This window comes from Stegodyphus dumicola, chromosome 3, assembly GCF_044657685.1.
Source record: "Stegodyphus dumicola isolate Sdum_Otavi_A_Nest chromosome 3, ASM4465768v1".
Taxonomy (NCBI): domain Eukaryota; kingdom Metazoa; phylum Arthropoda; class Arachnida; order Araneae; family Eresidae; genus Stegodyphus; species Stegodyphus dumicola.
Window position 1 is genome coordinate 160,057,298 of NC_140770.1, and position 14,205 is coordinate 160,071,502.

The window sequence follows — 14,205 nt, forward strand, 5'->3', positions numbered from 1 at the left end:
ATATTTGCGTCTAATGCGAAACTTAGTTTCCAAATAGTGAATTCATATAATAATTTACATTTCTTTAATGGAAGAGAACACTGCAATTTTCTGGAAAAGACATTATCTGTTTGAAGAGTTGAGCCTGAAATGTTACATTTACAAATATATGTTATGCTTTATATGTGCATCAAAATTCAAATTCTATTTTTTTTTTTTTTCCTATTTTCTTAGTTCATTACATACATGCCATTTATTAATGAAACTTTACACTTTTTCTCTACATTTACATGCAATTCCTCCAATGCAATATTATCTAGACCTTATATTCCCATAGAAGTTTTACACACCATTCTTATTAACTACATATAAAAACAAGATTTGTTACAGTTCTAATGATAGAAATGTATTTTAAGTTTAATAAATTAACCAAGAAATTAAGTTATTGTTCTCACTGGAAGGAAAAGGAATCAGACTGCAAATCACGATTTTTAATATATGGCCAGAATCATTGCAATTTTCAAAATTCTGAAACCTTATTCATGTGATCATATACACCAAACTATTTCAATGGGAGACTGTATTATATTCTGGACGAAATAATTATTTCTTATTAAATATAATCCTCGGTACTTTTTTGCAGTAAATTAAAAACAAATTGTTTTCTTTCAACACTAATAAGCTCTGATATGCCAGACCCACCAGCGGCCGAGCGGTAAAATCGCTGAATACTGGTAGTTCGGTCCGAGGTTCGAATCCCGCGAACGGGCTGGCTGCATGGGCGTTTTCGTGGTTTTCCCCATGTGTAACGTGGATACGAGCCAGTTTCCCTTAGAAAGTCCTCCACGAAGGCATCCCTTCCCTTAGGCAGATAGCCCTAGTGTGCTTTGCCGTATTCTCAATACACACACTGATATGCCAGTTTAATAACTGTACTTATATGAGACTACTGCTGTCTAGAGTTTTTGTCATTGCAGTAGACTAAAAGCATCAGGATGATGGGAATTTAAAGTGCATGCTTGGATATTTCTTGTCATTAAAATAAATTTAAAAGTTTGCATTTAAATGTATGCAAATTTTAAAAATAATAAATATTTTTTCCTGTGTTCTGTTTACAAGCAATTTAACTGTACTAAACAGTTCTCTGTTAAAATTACTTCTGTCCATGTAATTTTTTTATAAAGTTAGAAGGCGTATTTTGAAAGTTAATAAACAAATAAAATGACATATATCTTTCACAAATTCATTATTTTGCCATAAATTTGATTTATAAAATTAGTTCAGTGGATGGTCCAGTCAATGGATAAGGTTCTTAACAAGCAATTTTCAGTTAAAATATAATTATTGTCATAATTTAAAATTTGAAGCATTTATTGCAAAAGGTTTTAATTTAATTTAGCTACTAGGAATGCATTAAATTCATAAAATCTATAAACTGATAGTTTTATATTATTTCATAAAATTTTAAAGCAAAATTAAAAGTATTAAAGGAAATGTAATGAAATTAATTTCCATATTGCATATTCATGTAATAAATTTCTCTTCTAGAATCAAACATTCAAATTCAATGAACTAATTATTTTCATATTCAGTAATACAATGTATAAGATATAATATTTGCTTAAGCTAAGTATCCTCTACCAATCCAAGTCTTCATGAAAGTTAGGAAACAAAGTGAACAATTAATAACTTTAATTACAGTATTTTCGTACAAGCTAATACACAAATTTTTTATTCCATTGTTTACAAACTTCCTTCTGTTGTACATTTTCCTTTTTGTTTATGATATTTTACTCTAAATGAAACACTTTTCAACCAGTCTTTTATAATATGTTCAATAATATTGCAAGGTACCTCTCTGGTGGCCCGATTTTCTTTGAAAGCACCTAAAAGAATAAAAAAATATATATTTTTTAAACTAAATAATCAAGAAATAATAAATTTTCTCAAACTTTAATAAAAGCGATGCTGTTTCATCCTATGTGGTCGGTTTAATGTAAAATTATGTTATCTTGAAATAGTACTATTGAATAATGCTTCAATTTGAGATTTCGCCGTTAGAGTTGATTTAAAAAAAATCAAAATTTTAGATAAATTTCAATTTTTCAAAAATTAGATAATTGCAAATTGAACTGTTATTTAGAAAACGGGAACTAAAAATGTAATGGAATTAAGAAAAAGGATTTTTTAACAGATATTTTTTGTTAAAGATTTTGAGGTTTGCAATACAAATACCTCATTTTTTGACATTCTCAGATAGCATTATAAACAATAAAAAAATGAAATTTGTTTCCTTGCCAGAAAAGAAACGAAAATGATTATTTAAATCATGAAATGCTGGTCTAGTTAAAATATTTGAAAAGAATGAAATGGTCATAAAATTATGAAATATTACAAACAAAAAATGTCGAATTGTGTTTCTTTCAAGTAGCTATTTCCCCATTTAGTTTCTCTAGTAAACAAGGGTAACATGTGCTGCAAAAGATTTTCGATTCTGGAGATTCGTTTTTCCTATTTTCCTTTTATTTCGGCACCGCACTTAAAGGTTCATATGAGTTACAGTCATGGAGTAGAAAAAATTATTTCATTGAAAGGATGGCAACATATATGTTACGAACGAAAATAAAGAGCATGGAAACTGTCACCTTGAAATGCTTATATTAATATAACAGAATACAGTGCAACTATGATAAAAAATTTAACTACATGTGCATATATGCGTGTAAAGATAAATGTTTTACACATATATATATACTCTTTTAAAATAATTCTACTTTAATTAAACTTAGATAATATAATCAATTAATCAATATTGTTTAGGAAATAAATTATTATATATATATGTGTGTGTATGTATGTACACACTATATATGTATTTTAATACGAATGTTAAGGAAATTAAATAGAACTTTGACTCACAAGCAAAAATATCTTACAATGACTCCTTAAATATTTTTAAATTTATTATACATATAATAAGTATAAATATAAAATTGAGAAATTTGATTTGAAATGTTATTTGCTATTTACATTTTGCATATATGAATACATTTCAGTAATCAGAATAACTTTTTATCCTAGTGTTTCATTCAAATTAAAATTAAATTTAATATGAGAGATTTACAATTAATTTAAAATCAAATTACAATGTAAATTCAATTTAATATTAGAGATTAGTGCATTGATTAGTTAGAATTGTGTCATTATATGTTGTTAAATGTGCTTTATTTGTATTAAATTTGCGCAGGTATCTAATTAAACGTGAAATAATCTTAACAAAAAGTGAAGTAGTATTTAGTCATGAAAATTTGTCAACGTAAATGGAGAAATGTGTAAGTGAGAAAAACGTTTAATATGCAATTCTATTCATTCCTACAAATATGTATTTAGGAATTTTGGCACCCTTGTTTTAAATTGAATAAAGCATTTCACTATAGACTTTTCTTTTTTTAGAGCAATAGACTTCAGGAAAGCCGAGTAGCGAAATTTTGGGGCAACAATTACATCTATTAATATAACAGTAGTGCTAAAGCTATTTCATGATTCATTTAATGAGTGCTTATGATTTTAAACCTGTGATGGAGAACAACTACAAGAAGCGCAACATAATACTTACTCATTAGATTCTACTAAAATAGATCTGATAAATTTTAACCACAAAAAACTTTTAATAAGCAATGCCATATATATTAATATATATATATATATATAAATTGAAATAGAAATTGAAAAGCTAACAAGTAATTTGACGTAAGACGTATTTGTTCTTAAAATTTTTTTTTGGGCAAAATGCTGCAAAAATATGAAATAATAGGAATAAATATTCTAGTGAGCTTGCTAAAAAGTTACCAGAAGCTGTGGCTCCATAAAATAGTTCAACGCAGTATTTTTTAAAATATTAACATGGAAGTAATTTAAAAAAAAAATATTAACATGGAAGTAATTTAAAAAAAAATATTAACATGGAAAGGTGAAAAAACAGCCTACACGCGAAATAAAACTGTTAGAATCAATGTTGGAAAACGTGTGAATGCACTAAAAACTAATCTTATCGATGTGATACGTGAAAAGTTAACACATATAAAAAAACAGATCGATGGATATATATAAATCTATACATATGTATATAATTAATAAATATAAAGTAAAAATCAATATGGGTTAATCCTAGAAATGACTGACGGTTTTTCAAAGTTTAAAAGTGAAATAGCAAACAAATTATAACACTTACTAAAATTAATTTTGTAGAAGATTATTGGTCAAGAATTGTTTTTAGCACCAAACGTCGCCAACAAATTGCGCTTCAATTTCATATATCGTCAGTTATGTCAAAATGCTCTCGAAATGGTCGCCGTTTAAAGCAATCATTTTCGAGATTGAAATAGAAAATTAACACGCTCTGTAATGTCACTATTTGAATTTAGTTAAATTCACTTGAAGAAAAATATACAATCCTTGAGAAAAGTCATTGAAATTTTTTTGAATATGATTAGAATATGGTTAGAATATGATTTTTATGTATTTTGAAATCGCGATTTAGTCTCAAAGATCATTTAAGTGAAATATTGGAAGGGAGGGTACTTTTTGATTTTAAAATTTTAATTTCCAAATGTACTTTTAAGCAATCGCTTTTGAACTTTCCTCTTCCTTGCATATATATATACATACAGAGAGACATGTGAATTCAAACAAATGGAGTTAATATAAACCTAAAATGATGAACTCTGTAACAATAAGTCACAAATCAAAAGAATGAATCAAAAACATGGAAAACAAAATTGGAGCAAAATTAAATCAATACATAAATAAAACAAAGTTCGCATGAAATTTAAAGAATTAAAAAATATCTTCGGTCTTTGTCAAAGAGCAGCCGAAAGAAAATAGAATTAGAAACAGAGAAATCAAATTATATCTGGATGAATTGTACAAGTAATCAAAGAGTCCTTTGAATTAAAAGCCCAAAACCTTAATTCAAAATTAAAATTTTTCAAAAAATTTAAAACTGTTAAAAAATTATTTAATGATTATTTAAGGATACTCGAATATAACGAAGTGTACAAGTGATATCTGCCTAAGGGAGGGAATGAATTCGTGGAGGAATTTCTAAGGAAAACTGGCTCGTATTCATGCTACTCATGGGAAAACCACGAAAACCAACTACGCAACAAAACCGTTCGTCTGGAAAGCCAAGACGAACTCCCAGTCTTCGCTAGTGTTATACATTTAGCAACCGATGAGGCAAATTAAAATAATGATAAAAATTGCAAGTATCTGAAATCAGTATTTATCACGATATCACTTGCTCCGACGTGACTCAAAATCGAATACATAAATGACAAAATAGACTGGACTCGCCTTTTGAAGTATTTTTTAACGCACCTTCTTTAGAAGATTTTGAAGAATAAGTGAAAGCATATTTATTAATTTTAAATTAAAAAGTTTTTAAAAATTAATAACTTGGAAAATAGGAATGACATAATGTACACGAAAAAAAAAAAAAAAAAAAAAAAAGACACATGCGGAATTCAAAACCGCAGAGAAGGCAAAGCTGGCCAAATTTTGAAAATATGGACTTAGTAAACTTATGAAATTCAAAAAAAGATTCATTAATTTAGATCGTGAAAAAATAGCTAATAAGCAAAGTTAATGCTGAGGAATTAAACATAGCGCTAAGTGTCTCTGAAATGAACATTCTTGAAAAATAAAAGTAAATGACTAAATAGCTAGTTAATTTTTGACGTGATTCAAAATTAGTTACTCAATATATAAAAATATGAAAAAGTCAACACTTTTTTGAAAAGAGCAAATTTTGTTAATTTGAAAGTTAGAAACTTTTATATAAAATGTACTATAAAAGTACTACTAAAGTACAAACTTTTTATAAAAAGAACTTGACAAAGTACAGTGACATAAAGCACAAGCCACCAAGAAAAAGAAAAATGTAGAATTCAAAAATCTTATAATAGACAAACGTTCATAATGTGAAATTGTTAAAATGCAAAATTTCAAAATAAAATTTAATTTTGATAAAGGAAAAAATAATCAGCAAGCAAAATTATTATAATGGAATTAAACATATAATTTCGATTTAATTATAAAAAAAATAAAAACTGAAATAAATGATTAAAAACATCTTCTACTACTGTAATTAATATAACTAAGTAAAGAATCTTAAGAAAGTGTAGTAAAATTTAATTTACTACCGCATGAGGAAAAATTAAAAGGGATTTCTTTTTATTTAGCTATAATTTAATTTAGTAGGAGGTAATTCTGTTTTGTTTCTTTTTGTATTTAATTTATCATCCGAAGAATTAACATTCTGATATCAGAATGTTAATGGCCTCTTTCGCTTCTGTTTTGGTGTTTCAAAGTCTGAACCTGAATCTAAAATTCAATGTCTTTAAAGCCGGTTTTGGACTTAAATTCAACTGTAGCATAATTAGCTACAAAAATGCATACATTTTTCATTAGATACAGTCTCATCTTTCAACTCAACAGCATATTTATTGTTTAGAATCGTTAATCACTTTAACATTTCTTATAGAAAACTCAAATCTTATTATTGAAAATTATATTTTTATTCAGATTTGTAAATAAAATATAGATAGGCGTTTTTTAATTAAATTTAAACACAGTGTTAACATTCTGGAGCCTGATTCATGACTTCACTCAATGGAATTGAATTTGACATTTATATGGATCCACAGGCTAAAATCTCTCGTTCAGTCTTCCTTTGAGCATCCATTATTTTATATATGGATAAGTTTTTAAAGAGGTTGTTTTAAAATTCACAAACTAGCAAAGTATATTAATATTAGAGTCTTACTATGAACCGTAATTAAGAATGTAGATATGATTTATTTCGGAGCGAAACTATTAAAACATAAGCTGATATAATATGAGCACAATTAATTAGAGAGAATAAGGATAAATAATATTTGTTTAGAAAAATTAAAGTAAGCTTAATACATTTTCCTACGCATCAAAACATTTTTTTAAAATTTCAATGTTTCAATTCAGAAAACAAATTATTTCAATTTTATGCTCTCGAAAAACTTCCTACCAATTAAATTAATATGGGAAAACAGACGTAAAAATCATTTGTAGAATACTTACAATATTCTCCCACGACAACAATATAAAAATTCTCTCAGGATGTATCTGGTTCTCTGTGTTCCAGAATTGCTCTTTTCATGTGACTTCTTTCTTTATACGAAGGCCAGTTACATGTCCCTTTTTATCATCTGACACTCATTTGCTTAGACGACAACCACTTCATCGGTCATTAGCAAATGTACAACGCTAAATGCCATTTTCTGTGAATGTAATGAAATAAATCCGTAAATGTTCTGAATTGAAGTAATCTTACTTTATATGTAGTTAATTATCAACATTAAAAAGCTTGTCTTATACGAACTCAACCTTCCTGACATTCTGGAAAAATTCCTCCCTGACTTTCTGAATATATTTTGTATTTTCCATGGCAGTCTAAAATTTTCTAATTGAGGGAAACTCTGTTAGTACACCTGATTAAAAACATAATGGATAACAAACATAATAATCCCTATATGCCAGTAGCATATATATGCAGTTAACAGATTCCACTGATGTAGATTCTAAATTTATTGATAGTTCTGAAATTATAATGACACCTAAATTTAGAGAACTGAAAGGATGACTAAAATTCTTTTTGTTTATTAAATCTGTAAAAAAACAATTTCTTTTTCCGATGAATTTTCTAACAGATATTTGATTATTATAACTGATTTGTCTATAAATAAACAACAATTATCACCAGTGTCAGCAGATATCTTAAATTCTGAGAGTTGAAACGATATATTTTGCTAATTTCGCTTATTGATTCCTTTTCTTCGTCAAAACGTGTTTGTTAAGCATATCTGCGTGCAAGCTGCTGCAAAGGTTTTGAAAGAGCACAAAGCATATTTTTCAGTTCCCCCAAAAAGTTCAAATGTTTTCAACAAAAAGTGTCAAGAGGCCCAAATATTTGAACATCATTTATTAAATGAATCAAAGATAGAACATTATACATTATTAAATAAATTATTAAATAAATATTTTCCCATGTAATCGAATACTGTGTTTAACAAAAGCTCTTAAATCATTTTCTGCAAATGCATCATTAGAGAAAGCAATATCTGAAGGCTTTATTAAAATAAAAATTTCCACATGTAGTAAAAGAAAGTTGTTGTACATAGCAGATGGTAAAATTGAATTCATAACAACAGGCCTAGTGTGTAAAAGAAATAAATGAAACTTTGTTGCCTTCCAACTCTGTATTTCTTAAAGCATTCTAGGTTTACGACTAAATTCGCTTGGTACGTAATGTCTTAGACCAATGTGAGATGAAGATATTTCATTTACATCGCTCCAGTGCAGTTCCAGTGATTTATTGACAGTTAAAATTTTTACTTATTTATTTGTTTATTTATTTATTGCCGCTTTAGCTGGAGAACTTAAACTGCTCTAAAAGAGTTATCAAAAAGTTAAAAAAACTAGCCAAAATTTCAGTTTTTAACTCTAAATAATAAAAAATGTCTATTTCATTGCTTGTGTAAATATAAGATATCTAATTCTCTTAGTGTTTTAATTTTTCTTTACAATTTAATGAAAACAGTACGTGCATAAAATACCAGTACTACATTTGAATAGTATAAAAATTGTATTTCTAAAGCCATAAACACAATCGTATATGCATGCAGATTATAGTTTCCAGCCTTGGAAAATCTTAAAAGACGGGAGATTTTCTTTAAAGACGGGTTTGCTCTAGAAAAAGGAAAGGTTTTTCACTCTGCGAGGTTATACCATTTCAAAGAAATTCCAAACTCGCTTTGATTCAGTTTATGATGCATGATGGTTCAGGTTACTATAGTACTTGTAATTCAATTTTGATGTAAGATGCATTAGCATTTTATTAGATAGTCTAAAATTTATGCTCTTTACTAATTTCATTTTTTTTATTTCCTCGCTTTTTTATGCTGAGGAAATCTTCAGTAGTGAAGCAAAGCTTTTATTTATCAAAGTATTTTTAAATATATGATGCATGTGAAATTAATAATTAACATACATAATAACACTAGATAAAATTAGTAATATGCCAGGTACTAAAGTAAACAAAATTAAACACGAAAATTAACTAATTAAACATTGCCTAAATCTTCACATAAAAATCTACTGATGTCTACAGCAGATTAAAACAACTCAGATTAAACGAAATCCGATAAGAAAAATTTATTAAGGTCAATAAAATTAATAAAAAATACAGTTTTGTGAAATAAAGTTTAACAAGAAAAATTATTATGAAAATCATTACAGGTGGACGAATACAATTCGCTTAATTAAAAATTTCATTATTTTGATAAATTTCGTTTTTTTTTTTTTTTTTTTTTTTTTTTTTTTTTTTTTTTTTTTGCTGGGAAAAATTTTCTTTAGTAAAGATTTAAATTTCGAGACTTTAAAATCTCGAGATTCGGTAATTTACCTTGAGATGTGATGAAAAACTGAGACTGAGTTGAAAACTTGAGTTGGGAGCTATGATAAGTTTGAGATCAACATGATTATTGCATTTGGAAGATTTTAGACATATACAAAACAATTTTAGCAAACTTTCATTATTAAAAATACGATTAAAAATGTGAAAATATGCATACTTACACTTTTAGTAGAGCGGATAAAACAAAGACATCAATACTTCCCTTCGATCTGGAATAATTTTAGCGGTGTTCTTGATGACCTCAAACCCCGGTCTTTCGAATCCTTCTTCTTTAAGAATGACTGAGGTCAGAGTCAGCCGGACGTCAGTAATTTCAGGATTTGATTGGTTACATACGTTTTTTGGACCGCAGGGCATACTTTGAGGGAGAGTACTTTGAGGGAAAAAAAGTGATTTCGTCCTTGAGAGAAATAGTGCTGTGGGACAACATATGGAGAAGCGGAAAGAGCTCCAGCCTAAAGTCTACTGTGTGCAGATCCATAAGTCAAGTGAGATGATAAAAAAGTAAACGTACAAAAAACATTTTGTTTTGATTAATCCATCGACCAAAAATTAAAAATGTTTTACTAGGCACTTAGTAAAAATAGTAATTTACGTTTGTATATTGGTTTTACTTTTTGTACGTATATTGGTTTTACTAGGTCGATGGATTAATTTACAACACATTCACTGCAGAGACGTTTTGGCTTTTATAGTGTTTTTATACGGTAATAGTTTAATAGTTAATCAAAAACGGAGGCGTTAATTTTAAAATTTTTCATTAAGTCGAGAATTTAACTAGCAGCTTTCCTTGCAAGTGATGTAAGTTCCACACATTGCAAAAGTTACTTTAATTTCAAAATTTACTCAGATAATTATGGCAGAAAACCAACATATTTTCGTATTCTCGTCGACATCAACAAATGTTTTTATAATTTTAGAAAAATTATCATAGAAAAATCAGCGTACCATAGTACGACTATGATGAAATATTTTATATCTGATAGTAAACAAAAGTTGGTTAAAAAGTATATTCGAATATTTTGAAATTTGTCCAATATATCTGGAAATTAAGCTGATCTTCATGATTGCAAGGTAGTAGGAAATTTAAATCCATTAACACAGAAATATTAGAGTGTCCTTTTCCGAATTTAATTTTATTTATTTATTTATTGGGCATGTTCGTGTGTGTTTTTGAATTCTGCATCTGAATGCTTAACGAGAAAGCATCCTTTTTCTTAGCTTTCTTTTTAAATGCATTGTGAAATATTAAAAAGCATACATCTTTATTTATTACATCATAATGATATTTAAAGTAACATTAGTATTTCAAAGAATCCATAAATGCACATACGTATTTGATTTATGTACATTAAACTATTCTTAAGAGACATTTATGAATATCATACTTAAACATATAAAAAAGATACACTTCATGAACATACACTGTCCATGTGACACGTTTTAATGTGCTCTACTACGTAAACTTTTATACTTTGTTGTTGTTGTCGTGTCCATATTACATGGAACAATGGTTGCCAGAGCTTATTCCGAAGAGAGGTTGGACTTCTATTTTCCACCCCAAATTTTGAGAGAGAGCATCCCGGGGATATCCCACTCCTCTCCCCTTCCACAAATCCCCACGAAATGACTTTCGGGTCGCCGCATATTTAGAGTGCCGCCATGCCGCACCAACACTATATATTTACAAACGTTCATGTCTTCTCCGAGATTCGAACCCGGGACCTTCGGTATCGTAGTAGGCTTCCCTAACCACTTTACCGTCTATGAGACACTTTTATACTGTCTTTACATGTAATGGAAACTGTTAATACCGGTAATTGACGTGCGATTATACGGATAAAAGGTGTAACAGATAGGCATAATTCAGAACGTTCTTGTAAAACGTTACTGACACTACCGTGAATAACGCCTGCTTTACATTTCGGAACATGATCCTGTTATTTGTGTCATTGGTTACTATTTTTGAGTCGATTATATAAGTAACAGAATAGCAGGATCAGTTACGATATCGTAGCATCATTAGGTTAAATCGATCCAGGAAACATGAAACACGTGAGGAAAAGAAGTCTTATATACTTTCTCTTTTAGGGTGACTTGTTAGTATGAGGTGGCTCAGTCGAAAAATCCTGGTAGTGACGAATTGTTGTCTACCATCTTTTATTTCGGACGCCCCTTGTAAAGCTTTTTAGAACTCACGAAACAAGAAATCCGCAGTACTCTCACCAGGATTCGAATTCCGAATCCTCCGAATACGTATTAGCGTGCTTGCAGTTACACTACGATGGTATGCGGAAAGAAGGGCGAAAAAATCTTATAATGTAAACAGAATAGCAGGAAAAACTGTTCTCCACAATTAGGTAAAACATATCGTATCGTTAGGGTCGGTTTAAGTAATTTTGGTAGTCCTCGCAAGCTGGATCATAGGGCCCCTTAACGGGGTTTCTCTTTTAAATTGCAATTTCTATAGTATGTTTAGATTATCACCTAATTTATTACCCTTCACCCTATTATTCTGAAATTAAAAATTGAAGTTACTTATGAAATATATTTTGTGCATCAACAATTTTCAAAATTACGTTGTTTTCCATAGCCAAATAGAATAGAAGCATAGTAAAAGAACTCTTCATATGCGGCACTTTCTTCCTGTAAATTGCGATTTCTAATTGCAAACCTTTCTGCTGAATTATTTTATTAACTTTATTGCAATGAAAATAAGTATTAGACCATATCGTAAGAGATAAATAAAATCTAAACACTGCAATTTATTTAACTAGATGTCTCACAGAAACATATGGAAATTCTTTTAAAATTTTCCTTAAAATATTTTAAAATATATATTATATTTTTAAGTTCTTACTTACCAGTTCTAAAGAAGCATTTATAAGACTGACGAGTCGGAAGTCTTCTCGAGTGTTTTGCTGGCTAGGAAAGAGAGGTGAGAGTCCCTCGGAGTGTTCTCCATCAAAACTGCGACGAAACTTTTCCCTTTCTCACGGCAGAAGATCGGTCACACTCACAGTAAAGTTCTCGGTGATGGAATGGCTAAATAACTGATGAAGACTGGCCATTCCTAAGAATGTATTAAGTTACGAATGCCCGGAATTTGAGACTACAGCTTTCAGTTCTCATTTCTCAACTAGTTTCGCAGATTGTTTTCAGCGTGAATTGTACATGACTATCAGAATTTTTCGCGCTACATAGATGCAGAAAATAAAATTAAAAATCCCTGCTTTTACGAATAAATAAATAGTGCAATTCATTCCTGCTATGAGCATAACAAGATATAACGAGTTTCTGTGTTTTCCTGAAAAATTCATGCATGTGTCTGACTATGTTTTACCTTCCATGTTTTCCATCATCATATATGACTCTACACGGCAATCTGCAAGGTATCCAAAGATCAGGTAATAAATAAAATTGTAATTCAGCGAACATTTTTCCATGATACGTAACAGTTTCAAAATATCGAAATAATGCTAGAATGTAGAACGCACATCATCACTCTTAAAATCACATTCAACTTTTTTTGACGTTAATTACGTCTAGCGTGCAATATAGAACAAACGAATAATATTTTTTAAACATTATTTCCATAACATTGTGCAATTTTTATTTTGAATTTTATTTTCAATTGAATTATTTGGTTTATATTTCATATACCGTTGATATTCAAAGACATTTTCTAAGGATGCGAAATGACGTTATAACGATCATTAGCTTCATATAACTATTAAAATAATAAATTTCCCTGTTAATAAAAAGTTTTTATGCTTATACACATCATTTAAATGCACCGTATGTCATTTAAGCTAAAATTTTTATGGCCATGTATAATTTAAATGGTACAGAATGCCTTCAGTTTAAACTCATATTAGCTATTAAGTTGGATATTGCAGGATCAGATTGCAATTTTTATGAAAATCTCATAATTTTTTTATTACAAAAGAAGATATACAAATTTTTAACAGATTTCGAATGCTGTTATATGCATGCAGACGTATTGTATGCAACAATTTAAAATACTGTAGTCGCAAAAGGATTTTTTGAGTGTATTTGAAATTTTATATGTGCACGCTTATTAAAAATATAAAGTCTTTATAGATTTTATTACACTGCACCATTTAAGTTAAGTTTTTCTTCTCTTTTCTTTCTTTCTTTTTTTTTTTTTGGGGGGGGCGATAATTTTATGTGGATATTTTAACAATAAATATTCTTAAAATATTTTATGGTAAATTTTAATTAATTCTACGTGAACATTTATATAATAGTAATCAAATATTTGAACATATAGGTTTGGTTTCTAAACAATAATCAGCGTTATTTTAGCCAGTTTTATTAGAGAAAAATCTTCTTTTTAACCACCATGTTGCCAGAAAGCTATTTTTCTTTTGTTGAAGAAACGCATAACTCGCTTTGTGTTGCTTCATTTGAAACTCGCTTCATTTGAAATTTTCATCGCTAAGTAGAGCAGTATGCACATATTTAAAATAAAATTATTCTTGAATAAGAGCATATTCTGTTTCATAATTAACGTTTGGATTAGCGCATGTAGAAAATATTTATTTACATTGTTGAACTAATTACGGATACGAAACAAGTATTTTATAACTCCAAATAGTCAGAGTTCTAAAGTACTTGGTACTAGATATTAAATTCTGAATTGAAAAATCTGGGTAGTTCTTTAAATCTTTTATTTGTAGGCTAAATGTGAT